Raw genomic sequence first — 27,790 nt, 5'->3', positions numbered from 1 at the left:
TTTTAGAAAGATGAATGTGGTATAATCAGTGTTAAAGTTTCCTGTTCGGTCTGGGACTCCTTGGATGAAGCATTACTGGGAGGCAACCTGAATGTCCTCGGTGTGAGTGGAAAGATGGTAGCTTCGAGGTTGGGCTCCGCAGTGGGGCAGGCCCAGCCCGGGACGAGCACGCGGCCACACGGAGGGTCCTCCTGAGCACGGTGACTCCTGCACCCATAACAGTCAGGCTGGTTCTTTGAGAAAATGTACAAACGAAAAGACGTCAAACACAGCAAATCGGCTGCCCATGGGGAAGGGTGGGAACCAAGAGAGGCACTGGCGGGAAGGGGGACCAGTCGGTGGGTGGAGGGAACCCAAGCCTCTGTGGGGCCAGCTTTCCCAGGTGCTAAGGAAGAGGACCACAGATCTCCACAGCTAAGGGCCAGGGAGCAGAGGAGGGAAAATGGGAAAGAGGGAGGGATGAGGGGGAGGGAGGAGTAGGGAGGGAGAGGGAGGGGGAGAGGAAGGGAGGGGGAAAGGAAGGGAGAAGGGAGGAGGGACGAGGGAAGGAGAGGAAGGGAGGAGGAAGGGAGAGGGAGGGGGAGAGGAAGGGAGGAGGGAGGAGGGAAGGAGAGGGAGGGAGGAGGGCGGGAAAGACAGGGAGGAGGGAAGGAGCAGGGAGGAAAGGAAGGAAGAAAGGAGAAGGAGTAGGGAAGGCGAGATGACGGAGTAAAAGGGAGGAGAGAAGGAGAAGGAGGGAGGGAAAGGGGTAGAGAGGGGCAGGGGAAGGGCAGGCAAAGGGGGTGATAAGAAAGGGAGTGATAAAGCAGACCAGGGTATCCAATATGCATCCATTTCCTGTTAATAGGCTCCTCCCCAGTAGCAGAAACAATAAAGAGGAAAAACCATGATACTATTTTAGGAATGGAGGTAAGTACGTGAGTGGAGATTCCAAAATCATTTGAAAAAGACCAGGCAGCCTGCAGCAGTGGGGACCTCAGTGGCCCTCTGGGAACCCAGGGTCCTGAATCTGCATCGGGAGAGCCAGAGGTGGACCCTGACAGGCACGTCACACCTGGAGTGGGGAACGCTGCTCTCTCCAAAGAACTGTGAAATCTCTTTTTTAACTGGAACATACGTCAAATCCCAAGAACACTTAGACCATATTCTTCAGCCCAAATCCACAAAAGGAAGAAAATAACAGTAATCGTAGAAGCAAACACTAACATTCCGAAAAACAAGTCAGCAAACAAAATCCCTCTTGAACAATTCTTGGGTAAAGTGGGACAACAGAGTCCAAATTTCAGAATCATCACAAAGAGCAATTACGGAATAGGATCTATCAGAACCCAAATGATGTGACTAAAACCGTCCCAGAGAAAAATTCACAGTGATAGCAATTATGCCAGTCACAACTAAATACAAACAAGTAAATTATTCATTCAACTCACAAATTAGACTCAAGAAAATAAAAAGAACAGGATAAATGTAAGGACCAAGAAGAAGACAATAAAATGGGAAAAGTGTATGATTTGAAACAGTAGAATCAAAAGCGTGGTGGGTCTTTGAAATTCTTCAGTGAATAAGCCTCTAATTCAGGAAACTCTAATTCAGGAAACACAGGGATGGCACGCCACACACATGCACGCATGACACACACATGCACGCATGGGGACACACGACACACACATGCTCACAAGTTTAACAACAAGGGAAACAGTTACAATGGAGAAGCACACACAAGCGCCAGCTTACAAATTCCATGCAAATGCTTTAAATTCTAACTAATATGGGTGATTATCCCAGGCAAAATTGCCCCAACTGACCAAAAGGGGACAGAAATTTAAGCAGAATATTATTAACTGCAGAAGAAATTGAGAAATCTATCAAAAACCAGCGCACCCACCTCCAAATTTCCAGGCCCAGAAAAATCACAAATTCACTACTTCAACATGTTGGTGCACCAGTCTTCACAATGTGACTAACATTTCCTATTCGTGAGCATAAAGAAAGAGAACCCTGCATTCTTTTTAGGATTCCAGCATAGTATTTTTACCAAAACATTGAAAAGTCACACACACACATGACATGAAACACACGGGATACTGTGATGAAGTCCTCACATGTTACTTCACGTGGCGGATTGAAGGCACAAGCAGTAACGGCCACCTCTCTGCTTCGGCTGAGGTTTTTCAAGCACCTTAAAACAAATTCAGTATTAGGACATCTACCAAAATAATTCAACAAAATAATACATCAAAAACAACCACTGCAGCAGGGCAGGAAAGGCAGACAGCGTGAGCCGCAGAGCAGCCGGCCACGATGGAGCCATGTGCCATCACCTCTGCCTCTGGAGGACCCCGAAACCCCAGAAATAAACCCTAAACCAGGCCCCCCTATCCCAGCAGCACTCAGGGAGGCCTGGACGGTCATCACACACCCACAGCCACCATCGCAGCAGCCAGCCCCCCCCCCCGCCCCACCATCCCAGCCGCGCTCAGGGAGGCCTGTACAGTCACCATACACCCACAACCACCATCGCAGCACCAGGCCCCCCATCCCAGCAGTGCTCAGGGAGGCCTGGACGGTCACCACACACCCACAGCCACCATCGCAGCACCAGGCCCCCCCATCCCAGCAGTGCTCAGGGAGGCCTGGACAGCCACCATACACCCACAGCCACCATCGCAGCAGCACTCAGGGAGGCCTGGACGGTCACCATACACCCACAGCCACCATCCCAGCAGTGCTCAGGGAGGCCTGGACGGCCACCATACACCCACAGCCACCATCCCAGCAGCGCTCAGGGAGGCCTGGGCGGTCACCACACACCCACAGCCACCATTGCAGCAGCCAGCATTCCCCCGCTGGGGATGCGCAGTATCGGCTCCTTGGAGGGTGGGATGCCTCGGACCTGGGTGGGCCTCATCCACGCACTTCCTAACAAACGTGCACCTCGGCCGGCAGCCTTCACTCCCCGAGGGGTGGGTGCCAGGGGTGGAGGGACAGCGTGGGGTGATCTGCAGCTGCCCTGAGGGGGCCCCAGCCTGGCTGCTTCCCTGAGCCTGTTCCTTTCCGCAGAAGACCAAAAAAAATCATGAAATAAGAGCTACAAAGGTGGGAAAGAGGCAAAATTCCCGTATTTTGCAGATGGTTGGAGGTTGATCTGGAAAAAGATAGGATCAACTGCAAGGCTGCAAGAAACAGAGGCACTTAGCCTAACAAAACGCACACTAGCCAATGCTCCCCGATCTCCACTTAGGAAACAGGAAAATAAAGCGGGAAGAACCTCGTTCACAATAGCAGAAAGACACACGAAATCCTGATGGGTGGGGATTCAGTGAGCAAGGTGGAGTTGTTGAAGGAAACGGCAAAAACCCTCTTTTTAAAAGTAATAAATGGAGACTCAGATTTCAGACTAGAAAACACAGCATCGTAGCGCTGGGAAGACAGATGTTTTTTCGTTGAGCGTATGTATTTCTATACGTGGAAAACGACCATAAAGTTATTTTCAACGAGTTACTATTATTATCGTTATTACCGTTAGGAGAGGCGAAATCTTAGAGCAGATGGTTTCAGGCAGACTCTAGCGCGGGGCCACAAGTCGCAGGATCCTTCGTCCACATCTCCTGGCCTGATCCTTTTCCCATCTCTGAGCCTCAGTCTCCTCCTCTGTGAAATGGACACAGTGATGGTGCCTCCCTCGTGGCCTGAGGACAGGTGCTCACACACATGAAGAGCCCCACCTGAGGGGCGCCAGGGAACCATAGCTCACATGAATGATGGGTCCACAGTGCTGCATGGATGGAGAACAGTCCTGCATGATGCGTCCTCAGTGCTGCATGAATGGTGCAGGGTCCTGCATGATGCGTCCGCAGTGCTGCATGAATGGTGCACAGTCCCGCATGATGCGTCTGCAGTGCTATATGAATGGTGCACAGTCCTGCATGAAGGGTCCTCAGTGCTGCACGAATGGTGCACAGTCCTGCATGAAGGGTCCTCAGTGCTGCCTGAACGGTGCACAGTCCTGCAAGATGCGTCCGCAGTGCTGCATGAGTGGTGCACAGTCCCGCATGATGCCTCCACCGTGCTATGTGAATGGTGCACAGAGCTCCATGTAAGGTCCATGCTCCTACATGGACGCCTTCCTTCCCCTGCTCGGGCTCCAGCACCCAGCTCTGAGCCACTGTGGCTTCTGCTTTGACCTCCTGTTCAGATACCCACCTTGCTCAGCCTAATAAGGTTAGCACTGAGTTTGTAGGAAGAGAGTGAAAGTCAGAGAAAGCAGAAGGGGAGCCATTTTGACGTCTTACGTTAATTAACGCCTGCAGAAAATGTGCACGTGTTTCTGCCACCACCCAAAGAGCTTGCAAATGCCTCATCACCAATGGTCGCATATTATCTTTTAAAACATTAGTAATAGTTTCTTTTTATATTTGCTTTATTTGATCTGTGACGACAGTCTTCACGTTTGTCCTCTAGTGTCCTTGTTCATCTTTCAGTTGATACGTTAATAATTATTTTCAAGAAACGATTATATAGAAGGGAAGTAGCCTACGAAAGATTTTTTATGACTTCCTTCATACTTTGTTTTTATCCTTATTTTTGCTATTGTCTTAAATTGTAAATTTAATGTTAATTCAAATCTTTTTGTGCACTTTCTTGCACATTTTTCTTAAAATGTCATTTTTGGTGTAGAGCCAAACAAAGAACATTGTTCTGTTTTATCTTCTTGCTTTTTTATGGTTTTATTTTTAAATAAAATTTGCTTAGAATTTGTCATATTTTAAGGTGATATGAGAAGATCTAACTTATTGTACATATTTTATTTTTATCACGTATCACTGATTGAATACATCTTTCTCTAGATATGTGATACCATTAGCCTCTACTATATTATAATGCAAACACATACAATTATTTCATAAATCCCAATTCTTTCAGGAGTAATCTATGTTTTCCCCAATATAATTGATAATTGCAGTTGTGCCACATGTTTTCAGTGATGATAGCTTCACACTATGTTTTAATATCGGACAGGGAATGCCCCTACTAATATTCTTCTCGGAAAATGGCTCGTGCTTCTTCAAGCTCAGTTGCTTTCCAGATAAGCTTTTGAATCCCATTAGCCTGTCTTAAGAGATCCAAGTATAATTTTGTTTTGACTCTATAAGTTCTTAAATAGGGGAGGATTAGTCTATTCACTCATCAGTCTTTGTCTCCAGGGTGATGACGTGTCTCTACACAGGTAAATTTTCTTAACCTCAGTAAGACGGGACCTTTCTTCATACGGTTCTCTGGCAAGTTCATGTGTGAGTTGATAGTATTGAGAACAGAAGTAAGTTTGTCCATATAACATTTTCTAATTACTGACTTCGTAGAGGAAATGTGTTCATTTTATGCATTCATGTTGTCATTGTTCTTACCGTGTATTTCCTGTTCCTGCCGTATTGCAGTGGCACCCCTGGGTGCATCACTGAAGTAGACGAGGCCAGCCCAGCCCTAGTGAGTGCACAAGGCAAGAGGCTCCCCTCGAAGTAGCAGCTGGCAGCGTGTTGGGAGGGTCTCCTCTCAATCCCAGTTGGGAGGACTAGGGCTGACCACCTGTGTATGTTTGTGCTGGGCATGGTCCCAGCCGTATTTCCAGCACTGCGCAGATTCACTGGGGTCTAAGGGCATGTCCCACCTCTCTGTCTAACCTTCTGGCTGTGTGGCCTTGTGGGAGGCAGTCATGGGTCTTTTCCAGCCACAGACACCACTCCCACTGCTCTTCTGGCCTGGCTCTGTGTCCTAGGAATTTTGCTCACAGCCAAGCATCAGCCAGGTGGCAAGTCTGGGATCCCTGGTCCAGGGTGAGTGCAGCAAGATGGGAGCGGGCCTGGCAGCCTCAGGAGGGAGCGGGCCTGGCCTGGCAGCCTCAGGAGGGAGCTGACCCAGAAAACTTGCCGAGTGGCCTCTGAGGAGGGTGTTCCATAGAGGGCAGGGTCGTCCTCGGATGCCGTGCCTAGCCCTGACCCTCCCATGGCCCACCTGCTCTGTGCTCACTGGAAATTTCCCAGAATGCCTCTCTGTAGGGCCCACTCAGTTACAATGGAACAAGTGAGTGTCCCGCAGATGGAAGCCTGGCACAAACGCCTCCCTTCGTTGACCATGCTTGGCCGGGGTGAGGACGGTGCTGGAAGCTCAGGGAAGGCAGAGCCCTGGACGACCATCCTTGCTCCTGTCTCAGGACACAGAGCCCTGGACTGTCTTAGTCTGTGGCCTCTCCTGGCAGAGGAAACAGGCCATGCGGAGACCCTGGCAGGCCACTGCTCCTCCCCGGCCTGGGCTGCCAAGGACAGGGGGCCCTTGAGGATGGCATTCCTCCAAGCCCTCGGCCTTGGACCCCCAGGGAGCTGTCTCCCGGCACTCCTTGGCAAGTGCGCCCCGTGGCCATGTGTGTTGGCTCCAGGTTTTCTCTCCCGTTGTTCTTCACATCTGGTGGCCAGGAGCTCTTCCCTGAAGATCCGGACCTGCCCGTAGACCTGGGCTGGATTACAAAAAAAAGAGGAAGCTGGCGAAATCTGCAGTATGTCTTTTCCTCCAAGGACATTTTAAAAATACATGTGGGAAAAATCAGAGTTTCAAAAATGGCAAGTGTTACGAAATAAAGTGCACACGTCCTCGTTTCTGCACGAAACAGAAAGCACGCCGTTATTTTTAGCTCCCGGAGCTCCACTGGGAATAGGGTGGCAGCATTGCCAATGTGTACACAGAAGGCTTCTTTTTTTATCAGCTGCTGAAGGCTCCAAGGAGGGGAGTGTGCGATTCTAAAGGGTGCAAACATTGAGCTAACAGAGCGAACGGTGCCAGCAAGCGGCGGAGATGGGCGTCCCTGGAACGCCTCCGCTTCCCTGGCGGCCTCGCCGCACTCCCAGGCCCAGCTGCCTCCTGAGCGAGGTCAGGATGCTGATGGGAAGACCCTGGCTTCCTAAGGAGGATTTGAGGAGAAGACGCATGCGAGGTGCTGGCACACTGCGTGCCGCACTCCACAAAGGCCTCTGTTATTATCATCCTTGCTCTCATTAGCGTGGGTCTGCAGATTCCAGAGTTTAATCGCTTGACTCATTTTTTAACTTTGTATTCTGAGATAATTTTAGGCTTACAGAAAAGTTACAAAAGTGGCAAAAGTTACTTCTCCGGGGACCAACAGCCTGGGCGAGTCCCTCTTCCTTGTGGAAGCTGGCCCCACACCTCCTGCCTTGCACAAGATGTCAGGGAAGGGCGCTGGCTTCGGGGACTTCAGGGAGTGAATGTCGAGGGGGTCTGCAAGAGCTTGCAATGGCCAAGCTGGAGACATTCTAGGAACAAAATAAACAATCGTAGCACAGAGGCTCACACCCCGACAAACCCATCGTAAATTTAAAATACCCGAGGGACGTGGATGCAGCTGGAAACCATCATTCTGAGCAAACTATCGCAAGGACAGAAAACCAAACACCACATGTTCTCACTCACAGGTGGGAACGGAACAATGAGAACACTTGGACACAGGGTGGGGAACATCACACACCGGGGCCTGTCGTGGGGTGGGGGGTCGGGGAAGGAGAGCATTGGGAATATACCTAATGTAAATGGCGAGTTAATGGGTGCAGCGCACCAACACGGCACTGTACACATGTGTAACAAACCTGCACATTGTGCACACGTACCCTAGAACTTAAAGTATAATAATAATAAAAAATATCCCAGGTCAAAATGCATTGAATGCACCTCATCTTCCGGGCATCACGGCTGAGCCCTCTCACCTCCGACGTGCTCAGAGCATGGACACGAGGCTGCCGCTGGTAAAATCACCTTGCACAGCTTGCAGCTGCCTGAAGATACTCACTCACTAGCTGCCAGCATTTCCTGGGGCGGTCCTGAGAGGGTCTGCAGCTGGCGCACGAGGCGAACGCAACGCCAAGGACAAAATGACACAAGGAACGTGCAAGAGTTCCACTAATTCACACACAACCAGCTTCACAGAACGAGCTCCAGGCGGCCGGCGGGGGGGATGCGGAGGCCAGCAGGTGGAAGCCAGTGTTTAGAGCCACAGACAGACACACCCTCAGCACCTTCCCGTTTGTGACAGCCCAGAGACGCTGCCTGAGCACACCGCTGGGGGAGGCTGCCGGTCTAACCAGCCTGGAAGTGACCCTCACCAGGCCCTGAAGCCACCACTGCATCAGGGGTCCAGCCTTCCTTCCAGGGCAGGGCCGCACCCTGGCCGACTGCAGACTCAGGTGCAAGCATCCTCTCCATGGCTACTCCTCGAGGTCCTCCTGGACGTCCTGAGCTCCTCCGTGTGCATTTCCTGTGCTGTTCACAGGCTACTGCATCGCCCAGGACAGAAGGGGCAGGGAGGGGAGGAGGAGAAGGGACGCTCCTTGCTCCCAAACTGCTGGACACTCGGCATCTGCCTCCTACCTCAGTCAAAGGCAAGCCCTGGCCAAACGTTCCTGACTACTGCAGTTGCTGGTCACTTATTCCTGTCCCACTCAGTGGCTGCCACCCTCAGCCGCCTGTGGCCCAGTGATCGGCTCACCTCCTGTACACACCGTGTGGGCAGCTCGCCAGGCCGCTTTCCCCACCACTTCCAGGAAGGGCCTGGACTCCCAGAAAACAGGCATGTTGGGGAGCCACGCAGTCACTGTGCAAAGCAGCGTGGGCGCTTCTATTCTGAAGCATCCGCCAAGGCTTGGAACACGCCCAGCCAGCAGCCGTCTGCTCCACTGGCTCTGTTCTGGGGAAGGACCTCTGGCAGAGGGAGTATGAGGCCTGTGGCTCTGACAGGAAGAACAAGGCTGTGTGAGGGACCAGGGAGGAGGGTGGGAGGCTGTCGGGGGGCTTGCAGACCACGGTATTCGTTTCTTACAGACCCCTGACACCATGGCAGCTTGAACAACACCCATTTATTCACAGTTGGAGAGGGTTGGCTCAGCAGGGTCCTCTGCTCTCCCAGGCCAAAGTCCAGGTGCCGGTGGATGGTGCTCTTGTCTGGGGCTGGAGGGAAGAACGTGCTTCAGGCTCACGGGGGGCTAGAGGACTCTCCCTGTGACTGAAGGACAGAGGCCCCACTCCCCTGCGGGCCGTCAGCTCCAGGCTGGCTGCACCCCCTTCTCAAAGCCAGCAAGAGCACCCTGAGCCCTCCTCTCGCGGAGTCCTCTCTGCCGCCCTCTTCCACTTGCAGCCAGAGGACGCTCTCTGCCCTCAGGGCTCCCCCAGAACCCAGGATAACCTCCCTAGTTTAAGGCCAACTGTCCAGGGAACAATGTGCTTCAGGGCGGCCTCTCACCACACTCAAGCTTCCGAGGGCGAGCGCGGGACATCCTTGGGGGCCTCTTAGAAATTCGGCCTCCACAGCCATGGTGACGGTGGCCTTTCCTGTCTGAGCTGGATGAGGACCTGCTGGAGGGACGGGCGCTGAGAGGGGTCTGAACTGACATGTATTTTTGAAAGAAACCTCTGGCTGCTGTGTTGAGACTGGACTGGATATAGATACAGCTCATGTACGTCGTTCATTCACAGAGCACTTTCACCAAACACCCACGTTCCAGCATGGCTGAATGTGACCTGCTACCTCTGAACGAACGGGGAGAGGATAGTTATAGCGTCATTGTTCAGTATCTATCTATCCATCATCTATCATCTATCATTTATCTGTCTCTATCTATCTATCCATCTATCTATCATCTATCAATCTGTCTGCCTCTATCTATCATCTATCTGTCTCTATCTATCATCTATCTGTCTCTATCATCTATCTATCATCTATCTATCTGTCTCTGTCTATCATCTGTCTACCGCTATCTATCCATCATCTATCATCTATCTGTATCTATCTGTCTCTATCTATCATCTATCTGTCTCTATCTATCATCTATCTATCTGTCTCTGTCTCTATCTATCTATCATCTATCAGTTGGTCTCTATCTATCTATCATCTATCATCTATCTGTCTCTATCATCTATTTGTCTCTATCTATCTATCATCTATCTGTCTCTATCTATCATCTGTCTGCCTCTATCTATCATCTATCATCTATCTGTCTCTATCTATCATCTATCTATCTCTATCTGTCTCTATCTATCATCTATCAATCATCTATCATCTATCTATCTGTCTCTGTCTATCTATCCATCTCCCGGTCTGTCTATCGATCCGTCTGCCGGTCTGTCTATCTACCCATGTGCCTGTCTGTCTATAGACTGGAGGTGGGTGGGAAGGGCAGGGCAGCCATACGAAACAGGTCTACAGAAGTCACAGGTGACAGCGGTTCCAGTGGACCAGTGACGGTGGAGGAAGAAATGGTCGTGTCTAGAAAGACTTGTAGGGCAGAGCTTCCCAAAAGCCCTCTCCATGCATCCCCCACCCCCACCGTCTTTGACACCTAGCTTTTTCTTCCATAACAGTCTGGCTTAGCTGTAAACTTCAGGGTAATTCTGATTTACAATATAGCAAAATCCTCTAAGCAAAGATGCACAAAGACTTCAGCCTGAAATTGGTGTGAAAAGAAACCATAAAGAGAACACGTGCAGTAAAGAATTTCAGCACGTTTACTCTGTGCACACGTCTGCAGCCTCAGCCACGCTTCTGACCTCAGGTCCAGCCACATATCCCGCCCCCGAGGGAAGGATTCAGACTTAGGGCCCTTTTTCTTGAGGAACTGGGCAGTGGGGGGGCCCGGACAGCAGAAGGAAGTCCAAGAAGCCAAATCTGCACAACAAAGACTGAGCCAGATGCTTGAAATCACTGCGGCCCCAGAAGGCACCGGAGTCCCAGCCGGAGTCGCCAGAAGTGGCTGAGGCCCCACAGGAGTTGGGAGAAGAGAGATGAGGGCAGCTTCCACTCTGCTGGCAATGGAAATGGGGACTGAGATCCATAGACGGGGACAGGAGAGAGAAACAATTTTAAGAAGTTTTGGGATGTGCCACAAATGCAATCCCCTTTGATAGCTTCTTGAAAGACTGTAACAAGGGCTAGCAACGCTTTCGGATGCAGGTAATGTTTCTCGTCATGACTGTGCCAAGGCAGGGAACCCAGAATGACAGGGGGCAGCCTTCGGAAGCTCCGGTCAGAACGCCCATTTACATTTTTTCCGCGAACGGGGTGTGATGACGCCGTTCATCACTACTCTGATGGGAGAAAAAACGTCGTTTTAATTTGCATTTATCCGATGACTTGTGAGGCTGAACACTTTTCCCCGGTTGAGTGGTCACCTCCATGTCCTCATTTGCAACTCATCAGTTCAAGTATTCTGTCCATTTTGCTGCTGCTGAGGTGTTTTTCGATCCTCATTGAGGATATTCATGGCTGCGCATGGTGACTCATACCTGTAATCCCAGAACTTTGGGAGGCTGAGGCCTGAGGATCACCTGAGCCCAAGAGTTCAAGACCAGCCTGGGCAACATAGTGAGATCCCATCTCTATAGATAAATAAATAAATAAATAAATAAATAAATAAATAAATAAAATTAGCGGGGGGGTGTGGTGCAAGCCTGTGGTCTCAGCTACTCAGGAGGCTGAGGTGGGAGGATTGCTTGAGCCTGGGAATCAAGGCTGCAGTGAGCCTGGATCACACCACTGCACTCCAGCCTGAGTGACAGAGTGAGGCCCTGTCTCGATCAATAAATAAGAGGATTTAACCTTTCTATGTAAACCTTGACTGTACAGTCCCACCAGGTCATTGCTCTATGTCTTTTGTTTGCTTGCCTGTGCTCTGTTTTAACCTTGAGGTTATAGATACAAATTCTTCCTGTCTTCTGTTTTTGTTGTATTCCAAGATAAAAGGCAGCATTGAGGAATGCTGGAATGTGGGTGTTTTGTGAAACTGTTCTGTGAAATGAACAATATAAATGAGCAAATGTGGGCCACCAGGAAGAAAAGAAGACAGGGAAGGGGAGGGAGGGGAGGGAGGGGAGGGGAAAGGGAAGGGAGGGGAAGGGAAGGGAGGGGGAGGGAAGGGGAGGGAAGGGGAGGGGAGGGAAGGGAAGGGAAGGGAAGGGAAGGGAGGAGAGGGGAAGGGAAGGGGAAGGGGAAGGGGAAGGGGAGGGAGAGGAAGGGAAGAGAAGATCCCAGGTTCACTGGGATTGGGCTGAGGCAGAAACGAGACTGAGGCCGCAGGCTTCACTCAGCAAATGCACTTCACATCCCCATTTCATGCCAGAAACTTTTCTGGGGTTGAGGATTCAGCAGAAAGCCAGACTGAGAGGATTCTTCTCTCATGAGCCTGGAGTCCAGTGAACAAGCCGTCAAAATGTGCTGCATTTCAGGAGAAGGAAAAATAAAGACAAGGGAAGCTGCTCTGCGCCTTTTCACGAGGGACTCTAGGCAATGGGCTGACGGGGACAGGAAAAGAATATTTTTCAAACTGACATCGTGATTCTCATACAAATATAAAATGGACACACACCAAATATTTGGTTTTACTTGTGAGTGAACGAGGAAACCAGTCAGATGTTACAGTCAGTTCAACAAGGACTGGCACACTCTCACTTACTGGCAATCAGAATGCTGAGATGGATTTACAGACAGACGTAAAACTGGCCAATACCTACAAGGCAATAACCAGCTGCATCCTAAGACGACACTCACTTGCATTTCAGTGGATAAGGACCATGTGCACTCTGTGTCTTCCACAACTGAAGAAGTGACACAGTTTAGGGACAACGGAAGGCCTCACAGACTCTGCCAAGCCGGGGAGAGGGCCAGGACACGGTGAGCCAACGGGACAACTGGAGACTGTTTTCATTTTTATTTTTGGTCTTTGCCACGTTAGTCTTTCACTAATCTTTCACTAGTCTTTCACTAGGTGGGCGTTGTAATCGGCTCACCCTCCCAAGTGAGCTGGAGACCTCCATCCGCCTGGGCAGTCAACCACGGGGCCCCAGTAAAGGCTCTGGGACACTAAGCTCGGGTGATCCTGCCTGGGTGCCAGAAAGGACACCGTCCACAGCTCCATGGGAAGGGACAACAGGACACTCTGCAGGTGGGAACTTCCTGGACTCTAGCCTGAGCCCCTTCCCCTGGGTTGATTTTTGTCTGTGTCCTGCTCCTGTGCTAAGCCGTGACCATGAGTATATCAGCTTTCAGTGAGTTTTTCTAGTGAATTATCAAACCTGAGGGTGGTCTTGGAGACCCCTACCCTTGTAACTGGTGCAGAACTGAGGGCAGTTTGTGGATGACGGTTCCCTCTATCCCTGCAACGATGTTGACTGTAAGTACATTAAAGTATTTGTCAGTAACTGGAAAACTATACGCAAAATGTAGGAAGTGGATGCCTCTGGGCTGTAGGATCATGCACGGGAGTGTATTCTTGTGTTTTTTAATTTATTTTTTGCAAGACACTGTGATTACAAACAGCGGGAGCTCCATCAACCAACCTCTGCTCCCACAACTCACATAATCTTGGTCAAAATGGGCTGGATGACTCAGTGAGCCCCAGGGGGCCGAGGAGCCTGCTCTCTGCTGGTTGTGAATTTCGTCAGTGGAGATGTGACCGACCAAAAGACCCTCAGGTTTGCTCCAAACCTGTTGATGCCACCTGTGATCCTTACTAGTGTCAGAGGCATTTGAACCAGAGCGACTCCGTCTTGAACAGGGGCTGGGTGAAATGAGGCTGAGAACTGTGGGCTGCATCCCCAGGAAGTTAAGCGTTCTTAGTCACAGGATGAGTAGGAGGTCGGCAGGAGATATAGGTCACAAAGACCCTGCTGATAAAACAGAATATGGTAACGAAGCTGGCTGAAACCAAGACGGTGATGAAAGTGTTCTCTGGTCACCCTCACTCCTCATTATACACTAATTATAACGCACGAGCATGGCAGTGTCAGGAAGCTACCCTATGTGGTCTAAAAAGGGGAGCAGCCCTCAGTTACAGGAATTACCCACCACTTTCCCAGCAAACTCATGAATGACCCACCCCTTGTTATCAAGAAATATCATCAAGAAATAACTGTAAGTGTATTTGGTTTGGAGCCCACACCACTGCTTTGCCTACAGAGTAGCTGTTCTTTCATTCCTTTACTTTCTTCATAAACTTGCTTTCACTTTGTGGACTCACCCCAAATTCTTTCTTGCACGAGGTTTAAGAACCCCCTTTCTCGGGGTCTGGATCGGGACCCTGTTCCAGTAACATTGTGAAACTTAATTCAACATTATGTAACCTTTTACACATCAATGCAAAATGAAAGTTGTTTCTACATAAACCTGGATAAATGATTTGGGAAATCAAGATCCAGGCAAGTTGAGGCTGCTTTAAAAATTGCTTTTGAATTAGGTATAGACTAGATGACTCATAAAAATGAAAAATAATTGCTGAACGTTTGGAGAAATTCTGGTCTTAGATTGTTTTGAAATGTGCCCAACTTCTTGGTCCACTTTAAAAAATATGAAATTGGGTGGCTAGGAAGGAGAGTGAAGACTGGGGTTTATACTAAAAAAGAAGAAGAACTTCAATCAGTAGACCAATGCTAAATACAGCTTGTCCCTATATGGAAATATCTAGATTCAGGAATGGAGCCAGAAGTGGCCAGATGGTGACGACCAGAGGGAGGGCTGGAGGCCCAGGACTGGGGCGTTGGCTAGGAAGGGGTGGGAATATTCATGAATGGAGCCAGAAGTGGCCAGAAGGTGATGACCAGAGGGAGGGCTGGAGGCCCGGGACTGGGGCGTTGGCTAGGAAGGGGTGGGAATATTCATGAATGGAGCCAGAAGTGGCCAGATGGTGACGACCAGAGGGAGGGTTGGAGGCCCGGGACTGGGGAGGTGGCTACGAAGGGGTGGGAGGGCCTCTCTGGAGTCGTGGAAGCCTCGTGCATCTTGGCCAGGACGGTGGCTGCACGGCTTACATTGGTCACAACTCGTCAACATGTATGACTGAAAACTGAACATTACGTTGAATTGGACTAAAAGGCAAGACCTGAGGCAAAATTCATGTACGGAGGGATTTTGGCCGAAGCTTGAGGACTGCCATCCAGAAACGTAGATTCGAGTGGCCCTGAATACACCGCCCATTAGCAGCTGTTACAGGTGGGTTTTTCAAGGGAAAGAAGAGCCAGTTCCAAGTTGTTGACCAAGAGTTTATGTTAAAATAACATAATCTGTCGACTGGCTCTGCATGGTTAAGCCATAGGGTGTGAGCTGCAGTGTCTGCAGGAGGTTAACCTGAGGCCAAAACAAAACGCCGCTCCCAGGCGGGGAGTGGGAAGTCACTGCTGCCCCATCTGAGCGCCTCTCTGGGCCCGATGATTTAAAAGGACTCGCGTTCCTCAGCACAGTTGATTTCCTCTTCTCAACTGTATGAAAATTACACCTCAATAAGCTTACTTCAGAAAGTAATGAGTAGCTACGTATAAGTTTTCAAGTTAAAAATATATGTAAAATACGTTTGCTCCCTTTTTAACCCATTTTCACCAGTTTTAAAAATTAACTGACAAACCATGATGTCTTTGGAAAAGTGTTCTTCCATTTGTTACTTTCATAATGAAAGAAGAAACGTATTTTAAATAACATTTAAATTTAATTTTGTCATTATCATCCGGGAAGCCCCAGCTCCGTATGAAAGGAAAACAACGTCCACTTTACAGTAAAAACTTGCTGATGGAAAAAGCGAACTCTGTAAAATGTTTTAAAGAGGTTATTTCTGAGCCAATAGCAGCTACCACAGCCTGGGAGACAGGCTCCAAGGGATCCATTTTTTGAGACAGAGTCTCGCCCTGTCCCCAGGCTAGAGTGAGCAGCGCCATCTCGGCTCACTGCAACCTCTGCCTCCCGGGTTCACACCATTCTCCTGCCTCAGCCTCCCAAGTAGCTGGGACCACAGGCGCCGCCACCATGCCCGGCTAATTTTTTGTATTTTTAGTAGAGATGGGGTTTCACCATGTTAGCCAGGATGGTCTCGATCTCCTGACCTTGTGATCCACCCGCCTCGGCCTCCCGAAGTGCTGGGATGAGGGGTGTGAGCCGCTGCGCTCGGCCGCAGTTTGGTTTTAACATTTCAGGGAGGCAAGAGTCACAGGCAAAGACCTACAGCAAGGCTCAGAAGGTCGACGTTGGTTTGACCTGAGAGGGCCGGACATCTCAAAGAGGGGCTTCCAGGATTCAGAGATTCTTCAATTTGCATTTGGTTGGAGGAAGGTTCTGTCTAACACTTGGATGCTGGGTAGCAAGACTGATGACCTGCAACTGTGACTTAACCCTTGCTTGCATGAATCCTGTTTCTAATTTGGTGTCTTATTGCGACAAAGGGTCCGTCTGTCAGGCTCAAGATCTCTGTGAACTTTAACGCTGGTCCGTGGCTGCATCTAAACTACAAAAGGGAAGGGGTGTAACGAAGCCTGGCGGACCTCCCTTCCCATCAAGGCTGGGAACTCAGCTTTTCAGGCTTCTCTGGGACCCCTTTTGGTTGTTTAAGGGCTTAGGGTTTTGTTTAGCTTACCAACTTTCCCTATTAGAAATTTAGCTGAAGTTAAGGTCACACAAATCTTCTGGAGCTTTCCCTAACTTACAGAAAATGCCCCACCCTTTAGAATCTAACAGGACAGAGAAAGCAGAGGCGAGGAGCCCACCCTCTCCAACTCCTGCTCTTACCGGGACCCCAGGACCCCAGAGGAGGGGCCTGCCTGGGCCTGGAGAGGGCACCCAGCCTGTGCTCCCTGGAAGGGTGGGTAACTCCAGGCAGGCCCCTCCTGTTGGCATGGCGGTGATACAATTTCAGTCCTGCACCTGCAGCCTCTGGCTGCAGCTGATCTGCAGGGTTTCTCTTTGTTCCCTCTTATCTTCCTCCCACCTTCTGTTCCCAGGCCTCCCAGTGGGGCTCCCAGACCCCCCAAGGGGGAGGGGAGGCCCGATTTACATTTCGTTTTCTGTGATAAAGCCTGTTAATGGGTGATTGCAGCTTTCTCTCACGGAGGACTGCCAGGGAGGAACTGGGGCGGGCTCCAGGCAGCCAGAGGCACGACTGTGTTTCCATGGGTTTCCCTGGGAGCCCTCCAAGTTCCAGCGTGAGTGCTGTTGAGAGTCTGGGCGTCCAGTGCACACACGGGAGACGGCCACTGCCTCCGCTCCAGCCCCAGCCGCGGTGCACAGGGCAAGGCTGTCTGGGTGAAGGCTGTTTGTGAGTGAGGCAGCGGGATGAGGGGCAGTTGGCTGCTGCTCTGGAGGCCCGGGCGGCCTTGGTGTCTGGGCGCCTCCGCCAGAACGCTGGCCGGTCGGGCCCTCATGGCCCTGGCTGATCTTGACTTACGGCAGCTGCAGCAAAGTCTCCCACGGGTCTTCCATCCTGCAGGGATTCGGGCACGACTGGGGGTCAGGGGAATCTGATGGACAGCCCTGCTGCGTGAGTTGAGGCTGGAGCGCTCCTGCAGGAGACTGTGAGCCCAGCCCTGTCCATAAGGAGGGGAAGTCTGACCACTCGCTGTAGCTGTGCCACCTACTCAGCTGCAGCCTGGAGGGAGTGCCCAGCCCCAGGGAAGGCAGAAAGCCCTTCACAAACCCTGGCGCTACGGCCGCCTGGTGGGCTGACGGGGAGCCCTGTCCCCATCCCTCCGCGCCTCTCGGGCAAGGCTTGCGCAGGTGTCCTCTGCAGGTGCCCCCACACCCTGCCATGCATCCCTGACTGTCTCCTAGAGAAGGGCAGGGGCCCCCACCCGCCCCGTGCAGCTCGTCAGGCTCCTCCTGTGCTCCTTCTCTTTAGTGCTGAGCATGGGAGGCAGGTGGGGATGCAAAGGTCTGAGCCTTTCGGAAGCACCCATCATTGTCTGGTTTTCAAGTCAACTCCGATTTTCACATCCCTGGTGATTACTTCGTTTTAAAAGGTAACCTCCTGTTTTGGAGGGTGAACTAAAAATAGAACCCTGAATCCCCCAACACTGACTGAACGGCCCCTTCTTGGTCAAGGAGACCCAGAGAAACCTGAAAAGCTGAGTTCCAGGCCCTAACAGGCAGGGGGGTCAGACACGCCTCGTCACACTCCCTCCCTTTCGGAGTTCAGACACAACTGACCAGCAGGAATGTTAAAACAGAGATCTTAAGACGGACAGAGCAGACTCTTGGTGGCCATAAGGTACCAAATTATAACAGGACCTGAGGCCACACCTGTAGGCTATGGATCCTGCTAGACAACACCCTTATCTTTTTTTTTTTTTTTTTTTTTTTTTGGGGCAGGTCTAGCTCTATCGCCAGGCTGGAGTGCAGTGGCCCAGATCTCCAGCTCACTGCAAGCTCCACCTCCCGGGTTTATGCCATTCTCCTGCCTCAGCCTCCCGAGTAGCTGGGACTACAGGCGCCCGCCACCTCACCCAGCTAATTTTTGTACTTTTTAGTAGAGACGGGGTTTCACCAACAACACCCTTATCTTAACCTAAACGTGTCAAGTTTTAGACAGAGCCTTGCTCCTCTCATCAACAGGAACTCAGAGTCTCTGGATCCACCTGCATCCTGTAAGTACCCTTCAAGATGTCCCATCTCCACAGGCCGAGCCAGCCTGGACCTGCCATGCATGGCTGTATGTCTTTTTGTCTGGGGACTCCTGCTCCCCTCCCTGAGATCGCCGCTAAAAACCAAACTGCAATCCCATCTCTCCTCCTGGCTTAATGTTTCTTCAGGATTCATGGACTGTGTCTGTCTATTGTGTCACCATTGGCTCAGAAAGAAACTTTCAAAAATATTTTAGGAGTTTGGTTTCCAATTACACAGAGAAAAGACTTGAACAGGAAGGCTTGATGTGGCTTTCAGGTCGCAAGAACGTTTCTGACGCAGACCACCAACTGCAGGTGTCCCTTGAAGGCAAAAGAAGGAGTTGCAGCCTGGACGTTGAGCTGTGAACCCACCTCAAGGCCGTCACTATGCACAGGTTGCCATTATTACAGAATGTCACCCACTCCAGCCATGCATGGACGTTCAGCAGTTCAGGCGTGCTTTCGTCCTTTAAAGCATCCACTAAATGAATGTCGAACGTGTTCCCGTCAGGAAGTCCTCCACTGGAAGCTGGTTCTGAGATAGTGTTGCCTGTGGGGAGTTCCTCTCTGCTGGTGTTTTGCCTCTCTGAGGTCGCTCTGTCAGGGGAGCCCTCCCAAGTTTGGCATGCAAACTGATGTTGTGTCTCACGGGGTATTCCCTGGCCAGGAGCTTTTAAGGTGTCTGAAGCAGTTCTGTTTTGGGGGCATATCCTCCTGTGTGGAAGTGGTGGGGTGTCCAAATGGTGTCCTGCCCAGGGGGCCCCTCCCAAAGTAGCGGGCTCTGAGGGTTGTGAGCCTTTGGGAGGAGCCCCTCCCACTGGAAGAAATGGGTTTTGGGGTTGTGTTTGAATGGGGAGCCTCCCAGGGGGTGGGGTGGTTTTGGGGTTGTGTCTGTTGGGGTGAGTCTCTCCTGCTGAGTGGTTTCTGTTTGCTGGAAGCAGAGCCGCGTCCATGCTCACAGCAGCAACAGCCATGATCAGTCACTGAGACCTGTGCTGGGGGTGGAAGATGACAGTGGGGCCACATGTTCCTCAATCTGGACTAGAGGTTTGTCTGTGATGAGCAGACACCGGCCTGCCAAGAGCCAAGGGCGCTGTGTTTGCATGTGCAGCAGGGCTCCGGTACGGCGCTGGGGCAGACGCCAGCCAGGCGGGGCAGGCAGGCTCTGCGGCTTCCTGCATGGGTCAGAGTCCACAGCACGGGGTCCAGTCCCTGGGCAAGCCCGACAGACATCTGTGAACCAGGAACGGTCATTCCAGGGTCTGGCGCAAAGCAAAGGCATCGTAGATTTTGGCAGCTGCATTTGTTCCAGATAACACTTTTTCTTAGGACCTAAGGCCTCAGAACTTAAAATGAATGTTGTAAAGTTCGAAGCCAAAACAAAATGCAGACAGGCTGTGCCAGCAATTCCTGACTCTGCAGTCTGGGCCTAATTCAAATACTCATTTCCATGGTCGAAACCCTCCCACCGGAGTTAACCCTGCGGTCCAGTGCTCGGCACCGTTCTCACCTGCGTTCGGTGGTCCAGTGCTCAGCACCGTTCACACCTGCGTTCGGTGGTCCAGTGCTCGGCACCGTTCACACCTGCGTTCGGGGACAGAAGCCACTCTGGGGACTACGAAGGAAACATTCAAAGGAATTGAGCTTAAAATAAACAGAAATTGGGTGTATTTCACACCCACTAGCAACATGATTTTGGAAAGCGAGAGGCTGGCAACAGCACGTTGGGAAGGACGCGGAGGGGCTGGAACTCTCATTCCCCGCGGCTGGGAGTGCAAAACGGAACAGCCACTCTCCCGATAGTGCCCAGCGACCACGCTCCTGGGTATTTCTCTAAGAGAAATAAAAATCGTGTCTGTAAAAGAATGTTTATCAGCCTTATTCACAATATCTCCAAGCCCCAATTGCATCAAATGTCTGACGGCAGGAGGATGGACGAGAACTCGTGGCCCTTCATAGGACAGGCTAATTCTCAGCACGTGGGAGCACTCGTGTGTGGAAGGAAGGCCAGGCGTGTGACACGTGTGAGCGTAGCGTGGGCAGGATGCACGTGTGGGCAGTGACTGCTTCAAGGACAAACCCTAGGGACTGGGTGGGCCCTTGGAGCAACAGGTCTGGGTGAGCCTTAGTGGAATCCTCTGTGGCCTGTAGAGGGGTCTCTGCCCTCACCACACCCAAGGAGACCAGGAGACCACATGGGTGCAGGTTTTCCTGAGTTCTCTAGTGCAGGACTTCAGATTGGAAAGAAACTCTCAGCCTGGCTGCCTCACAGTACTGAGGAGGCCACAGGCCCAGGAAGGGCCTCACCGTGGGGCCCCACGCGGCAGGCTCCTGGTGACCTGCGTCCCAGTACCTGGTCTGGTTTATTTTCCCAGACTCTGGAAGGTCCCCACTGTCTGCAAGGGGGCCCAGTCCTGCCAGGGGAAACCCCCCAAATCCGAAGGCAAGGGAACAGCCAGGAGAGGGAACCTGCTGTCCACGCTGCAGAAAGGCCCACAGTTATCCCGTCTTCACAAGATGCCTGACCGCGGCTGCGTCACCTGAAATCTTTCCAAAGCACCCTCAGCACACGAGGGCACTTCTCCCTGTATTTTGGTATCAACCCATTTCCCCTACCCTGCCTCAGTCCAATTGCTTCTTTGTGAGCTTTGCTTAGAGAATCTTCTCCTGAAGTCTGTCGAGGAACCTGGAGTGCCCTCAGACACTGTGTTCACACTGTACGTGCAGACACATGCAGCCCCTCGGCCGCCCAGGCAGGCCCAGCAAGTCAGAGGCCTGAGGGAAGAACCAGCGACCCCAAGACACTCTTGCTGGCCAGAGTTGCCTGAGTGCTGTGGTCAGGCCACACACAGAGACCGGTGCTGCAGCCTCTGGAGGGAAGGCTTTAATCTTCACCCAAAGCAGCCACACAGGGGGACTCACCTGGGCTGGTCGGACCCGGCACAAAACTAGTGACAAAGAAATGCAGAAACTCAAAAGAAACCTAGAATGAACTAAAACCAACATGGGGAACAAGCGGAAATATTAACTACTCGGCATGTAAAATTGGTTTTCACACTTTTTTTTTTTTTTTTTTTTTGAGACGGAGTCTCGCTCTGTCGCCCAGGCTGGAGTGCAGTGGCCGGATCTCAGCTCACTGCAAGCTCCGCCTCCCAGGTTTACGCCATTCTCCTGCCTCCGCCTACCCTGCCACCTCGCCCGGCTAGTTTTTTGTATTTTTTAGTAGAGACGGGGTTTCACCGTGTTAGTCAGGATGGTCTCGATCTCCTGACCTCGTGATCCACCCGTCTCGGCCTCCCAAAGTGCTGGGATTACAGGCTTGAGCCACCGCGCCCGGCCCACACTTTTTAATGTTTCACACATGGCACGGCCTATTACTCCCTACTCGGCCCCTCCCTGGCCTGCTGTCTGCGTCATTCCCTCCCCTCAGCCTGCTTTTCCTCCAAAGCTCTAGCTAATACCTGAAATGACAGCATGGATTTGCTTATTGATTTATTGGGCTACCCGTCGTACACACCAGCTGCAAGAGGGCAGGGTCGAAGCCTGTCTCGTCACAGGGCCCCTGGCGGAGCTGAACAAGTCATACCCTGCCGAGCGGAGCACTTTGCTCACCAGCCGCCTGGAGGAGCACACGTTTCCCACCCCATTCACCCAGGGAAGGCCTTTCTCTGTTGTGTGCAGAGGTTCTGTGAGCTGGAGGCAGTCACGGGCCGGTCACATGGATGGTGGCTCACGGTGGGTGCTCATCCCTTCACATTCAGGAGAGATGCACTGCCCGTGAGACATTCTCGCAGGTGCTCTGGCATACATGCCATGGCTGGACCTGGCCTCAAGTGGCTCATCATCCTTCAGGGGATACAAATTGGATACACAAATAACTCTAATTCAAAATAAAGCCCGAGCGCAGGAATTCTGGAATATTGTCATACTTGTTTCTAGAGTTATTTTAGAAAAGCTCATATTGTGGGATTTGGAGGAAGAGTCATCATTATATTCTCAGTAGACCAATTTGGGGGGCAAACTGGAGTCCTTTTGTAACACTGGTTTGGATACAGGAATTTGAATTTAAAGACTAAGCAACAGTTCTGATTTTCGTTCCATTTAGGTACAGGAAAAGCAGGGAGGTAGAAAGTCCTCTCTCCCAAACCCTGCATGATTCACACGGCAGAGTTCTGCAACTCTCATACGAGGGAGATTTCATGATGATTCAGTAACGGATCAGAGGATCAACGACTGACTTCACTGAGGCATGGTGATGAAAAGGTCAGGGTGGTCTGGTCTGAGTGCAGTACAGCGAGAACGCCTGCCCAGGGCCATTCTCACTGGGGACAGCCCCTTCCCTGGATGGTTCCCAGGTACTGCACTTTCCTGCCTTGCTTCTTGCTGAAGCCATTATTTCTTAATTCCCCAGGAGATATGCAGAGCGGACATCCCAAAGAAGCTAGAAACACTGACAAGCAGGGAACAGATCAAATCCTCTCCATCAGAGGAAGGCAATTCACGAGGAAAGAAGGCAAGACCATGGGGTAATTTTTTTGAGACTTGACAATGTTTGCCAAGTAAATAAATCTGCCTTTTAACACTACGATTAAAACTGTCATCCCCAGGATATCAGTGACTACTTGAGGTTTGAGGACAATGAAGACACAGTAAGATAAACATCCTTACTATCCAGAAAAGAAACAGAACCAGAAGACAGCCCTTCTTACTATCCAGAAGAAATGGAGACAGAGACAGCCCTTCTAACTATCCAGAAAAGAAATGGAACCAGAAGACAGCCCTTCTTACTATCCAGAAAAGCGGAACCAAGCTTAGCCCTTCTTACACTATCAGAAAAGAAACGGAACCGCAAGACAGCCCTTCTTACTATCCAGAAAAGAAACGGAACCAGAAAACAGCCCTTCTTACTGTCCAGAAAAGGAAGACAGCCCTTCTTACTTTTCTCCATCTTCATGGTGAGGAAGAGTAAAAAAAAGTTGCTTTTAAAGTATATTCATTAAAATAGAATTCTATTATAATACACACAAAATGTTTACGTAAAACCTGCCACAAAAGAATGACAAGGAACGCTACTGATCTGTCCATTCTGGGCGATAAGAACACACGTTCTTATCTTACTCTTGTTAAAAGAAAACTTCAGCTGAATTAAATGTAAAGGTGTTTAACTGAGCAATGAATGATTTGTAAATCGGGCAGCCCCCAGAATTACAGCAGATTCAGCGAGACTCCAGTGCAGCCACGTGGTGGAAGATTTATAGACAAAGAAAGGGAAGTGAGGTACAGAAGCACCTGGATCGGTTACAGGTTGGCATTTGCCTCATTTAAACACAGTTTGAACATTCAGCAGTGTGTGAGTGACTGAAGTATGGCTGCTGGGACTGGCCAAGACTCAGCGATTGTGACAAGTGCGTATTCCTAATTTAGGTTTTCAATCTTGTCTGCCTTTTAAGTTAGCCTCAGTTTGTCCACAAGGACTCCAATACAGAAGTACGGAGTCCTTCTTGGGCCATATTTAGTTCGCTTTAACAATTCCCCCTTTTTGGTCATTTTCTCAGTTTTGAGAGATTGACCATAACATGAGTTATTGATGTCACTATCACCATTGGTCTTGAAACTCACTAGGAAGCAGCAGAACAGCGAGTTTTGCAAAGGTAGGAACAAGGACTGAGTGGAAGATACCACCTTATGCTGGAAAGCCCTGTTTGCAACAGAAAAACAAAACCTGGTCTGTTCTAGGACCCACATGTTTCCTTAAAGTCTTAATTAAATTATGTCACATTTAGCACGAATGACGCCATTTTGGTTTGGTTTGGTCTGCTGGGACCTAGTGCTCAGTCCGAAACAATGGCCTCCCACCATTTTGTTTTAAAAATTCCCCCCTTTTGGTCAGGTTCTCACTTAGGCAAGAGAGTGACCAAAACTTAGGGTGTCAGCGCCACTCTCCGTTACTATCATTTTGGGTTTCCGGTCTCAGCATGTCACTCATGGGTTATGGTGTCCTCGTGGTCACATATTTCTTTCAGCTCTTGTCATTCCAGTGGAAGAGACACCATTTGACATTCTAAAGATGGCTTCACGCAAACATTTAAAAACTTTGAGAGAATCCAGTGCACCAGGGAGACATTATGACTACTGAGAGGGCAACACCAAGGATTTGGAAGATGCTCCTTACCCAGGGTCCCCGTAAACCAAACCACCTCAACTCAAATAGACCAACGAATGAGCTAGATAAAGCTCATTCTTTGATAACTCAGTGATCTTTTCGTTAATTCCCTACAACAGAATCTCTGTAATACCTGATGTTTTCTCCATAGGTCCTAAGTGCTAGCAGCTGCACAGATACTTTCCTGTTTAGCCAATTCTATTATTTAGTGTAACTTTCACAAGAGAATTTAACATCTGCTGTGTAGCCATTGCAGTAGAATCTGCTACAGAGTCTATCTTGAGGGACACGTTTCTAGTCATTGCCTTTTGTGTTCCAAACCATGGAAAAAGGACCTAAAAAATGATGCCCTTCTAGAAGAGGGAAGGCCTCCCGGCAATGTTCTCTTTAACTCATGGCGTGGGTTAAGAGGAGCGGACCAATGTTCTGTTTCTGAATGATTCAATGTTCTCCGTAACCCATGGCGTGGGTTAAGAGGAGCGGACCAATGTTCTGTTTCTGAATGATTATGAGGCACCGTATGTACCATTTAAGTTTCTCACCTATGACACATTGGGCCTTCATCTTTTATCTATCAAGTTATAAGATTATCCATGTATAAAGCTGGCTGCAAAATCCTTCACAAATAAAAGCATAACCCATAGGTGCACACAACAGACCCCCTTCTCACTTCTATTGTTCTCATGACAGTAAGAAGTCTTGATCCATGACCTTCGGAAAGAGCTGCTCACATCAAGGATGCCATCTTCTTCTGGGGAGAAACTTCCCTGGTTAACTCTACCTTAATGGTTTCAATGGATGTACAGTTCCAAGAGTGTGGAGCGACCCTGCTCAGTTGTGAGATTACGACCCCAAGTTTCAAGATCCTGAGGTTTTGTTGCAGTGTGGATGCCAAGGGCAGTTTTTCTGATGTTCTCAGAAGATCCCATCTTTGGGTTCTAGACTGTAAAGGGGTTGATTGTCCTCAGTGAACCATAAAAAGCTCTTTATGCCAAGCACGGTGGCTCAGGCCTGTAATCCCAGCACTTTCGGAGGCTGAGGCAGGTGGATCACGAGGTCGGGAGATGGAGACCATCCTGGCTAACACGGTGAAATCCCGTCTCTACTAAAATTACAAAAAATTAGCTGGGCGTGGTGGCAGGCACCTGTACTCCCATCTACTCAGGAGGTTGAGGCAGGAGAATGGTGTGAAACTGGGAGGCAGAGCTTGCAGTGAGCTGAGATCATGCCACTGCACCCCAGCCTGGGCAAGAGAGCGAGACACTGTCTCAAAAAAAAAAAAAAAAAAAAAAGCTCTTTACCTGGTGAAATACACTGAAGCATGGGAAAGCTTTCATACAACCAGAACACATACATTTAAAATGACAACTGAACAAAATCCCTTTATAAATGTTTAAATGGCTCACCAGGTAGCCAAATGTACATAAAGCTTTGTCTTCCCAGGAATATAGGCTTGACAAACAAAACATTGGTTATATACTATTTTAACCATTTATAAGTCACCACACCAATGCATTTAATTTGGATCATTTTATCTTTTCCAGGATGAGTCATGGAATGCATAACTTTTAATAACAAAAGCTTTAAGGACTCAGGAAGGACAAGGTGGCCGTTCTGGTTCTCCATGAGTCCATGACTAACATCAGACTTATGTGCTCTTGGATGCCAGTTGTTTCTCCAAATTGGGTGCATACCGTGGATAACTGATGGGTTACCACAGGTAATTTGACTTAGACCATGGAGTTCATTCAAATTGTATATCTAAACAACTTCAGTATTGGCTGATTTAGTATGCAAACCTGGTGAAGTATTTCCTCGGTATTCAATTAACTTTTATTCTATTTGGGTTAGCAGTTTTATAAGCCAGTCTTTTCATTAAAGTTTCAGCAATTCTCACCCAGTCCAAATGATGGGATTCTGAAGTTACTAGAAACCTGTATTCAACAGTGCTTTTCAGGGTCCTTCCCATCCTTTCATGAACCTCCTAAAAGACACCATGTTCTAGGATTTCGTGTGCTTGTGAAATTTTCAGAAACTATATCAGCATGAAGCAATTAACTGCGGAAATTACTGTAAATACTCATAAAGACACACTTGACAAGGAAATTTGGTTATTTCTGTGGTTCACAATAACAACTTAATAACCATAATTACGATTGGTAGCATATACTCAGACAAATTAGAATTTTAGAAATCCCATACAACTTTGGAATATATATTAGTATCAGTCACTAAAATATAACCTGAAGAAGGTTAAACTTTTTTTTTTTTTGACACTCTTCTGTTTCAAAAAGCGCACACTGTTTCTTAAAAAGTAGAAAAACACTGGAGTAATTAAAGGACACTTTCTGTGCAGGGGATGGAAATCTCAACAAAAAAAGGGGCGCAGAAGGGCGTGGCCAGGCGGGAGGACATGGCCAGGCCCCCAAGCGACGCGAGGGCACCTGCCAGAGACGGCACCTGCCAGAAAGAGACCCGCAGGCCCAGCCGTTGAGACGCGGGGGAGGAGAGCAGGAAGGCCCACGAGCACGCGGGGGAGGAGGGCAGGGCGGCCCACGAGACGCGGGAGAGGAGCGCAGGGCGGCCCTAGGGACTCGGCGGCCATTGCCCCGCCTGCGTCTGCACCTGCGCCGGCGCCTCCTCCGCACCGCGCTTGCGCCGAGTCCGGCCGCCTCCACATAGCGCCGGCGGGGGATTCCTCCACACCGCGCCTGCGCCGATGACAACCCTCCTCTGCAGCACGCCTGCGCAACGCCCCAGTCACCTCATCTGCTCCGTGCACATGCGAGTCTCTCTCTGGTCGACCACGTGTTCCTGTCGGCTCCCAGAGGCCGCCTCGGGATCCTCCCCCAACGACTTCCTCACACGCTCCGCTGTTCCCGGCACTTCACTCCGCGCATGCGCAGGAGTCGCTCGCTCCTCTCTGCGCCTGCGCAGAGCCCCCCTCCTCCCCCGCCGGTCCGCTCCCTTGACGCCGTCTTGGGCCTGGCGTCGACCCCTTCTGTTTACGCATGCGCAGGACCCTACGCATGCGCAGGAGCCGCCCTGCGCGGGTGCGGGGCTGAGCGCCCGTGGCCTCAGGTTTAAAGGCGCGCCCACCACCCACGCAGGGACAAGGGCTCTTAGTCGTTTTATGTTTAGCGTAAGGTTTTCCTCTTTAGCAAGTAA

General features: G+C 50.3%; 2 long non-coding RNA genes across 2 annotated transcripts; one reads left to right on the top strand and one right to left on the bottom strand.

Moving 5' to 3' along the window:
• On the bottom strand, positions 1-27,790 carry LOC110742794. The gene is made up of 3 exons (XR_002520880.2): positions 27,387-27,790; positions 2,103-2,179; positions 1-233 (listed from the first exon to the last, which is right to left on the bottom strand). It is a non-coding gene; the product is annotated as an uncharacterized LOC110742794 (long non-coding RNA).
• On the top strand, positions 12,813-23,197 carry LOC116274565. Its single transcript, XR_004183334.1, has 3 exons — positions 12,813-12,989; positions 22,871-22,985; positions 23,067-23,197. It is a non-coding gene; the product is annotated as an uncharacterized LOC116274565 (long non-coding RNA).

This window comes from Papio anubis, chromosome 4 (genome assembly GCF_008728515.1).
Source record: "Papio anubis isolate 15944 chromosome 4, Panubis1.0, whole genome shotgun sequence".
Taxonomy (NCBI): domain Eukaryota; kingdom Metazoa; phylum Chordata; class Mammalia; order Primates; family Cercopithecidae; genus Papio; species Papio anubis.
The sequence above is the reverse complement of the archived record's forward strand: the minus strand, read 5'-3'. Positions and strand labels throughout refer to the sequence as shown.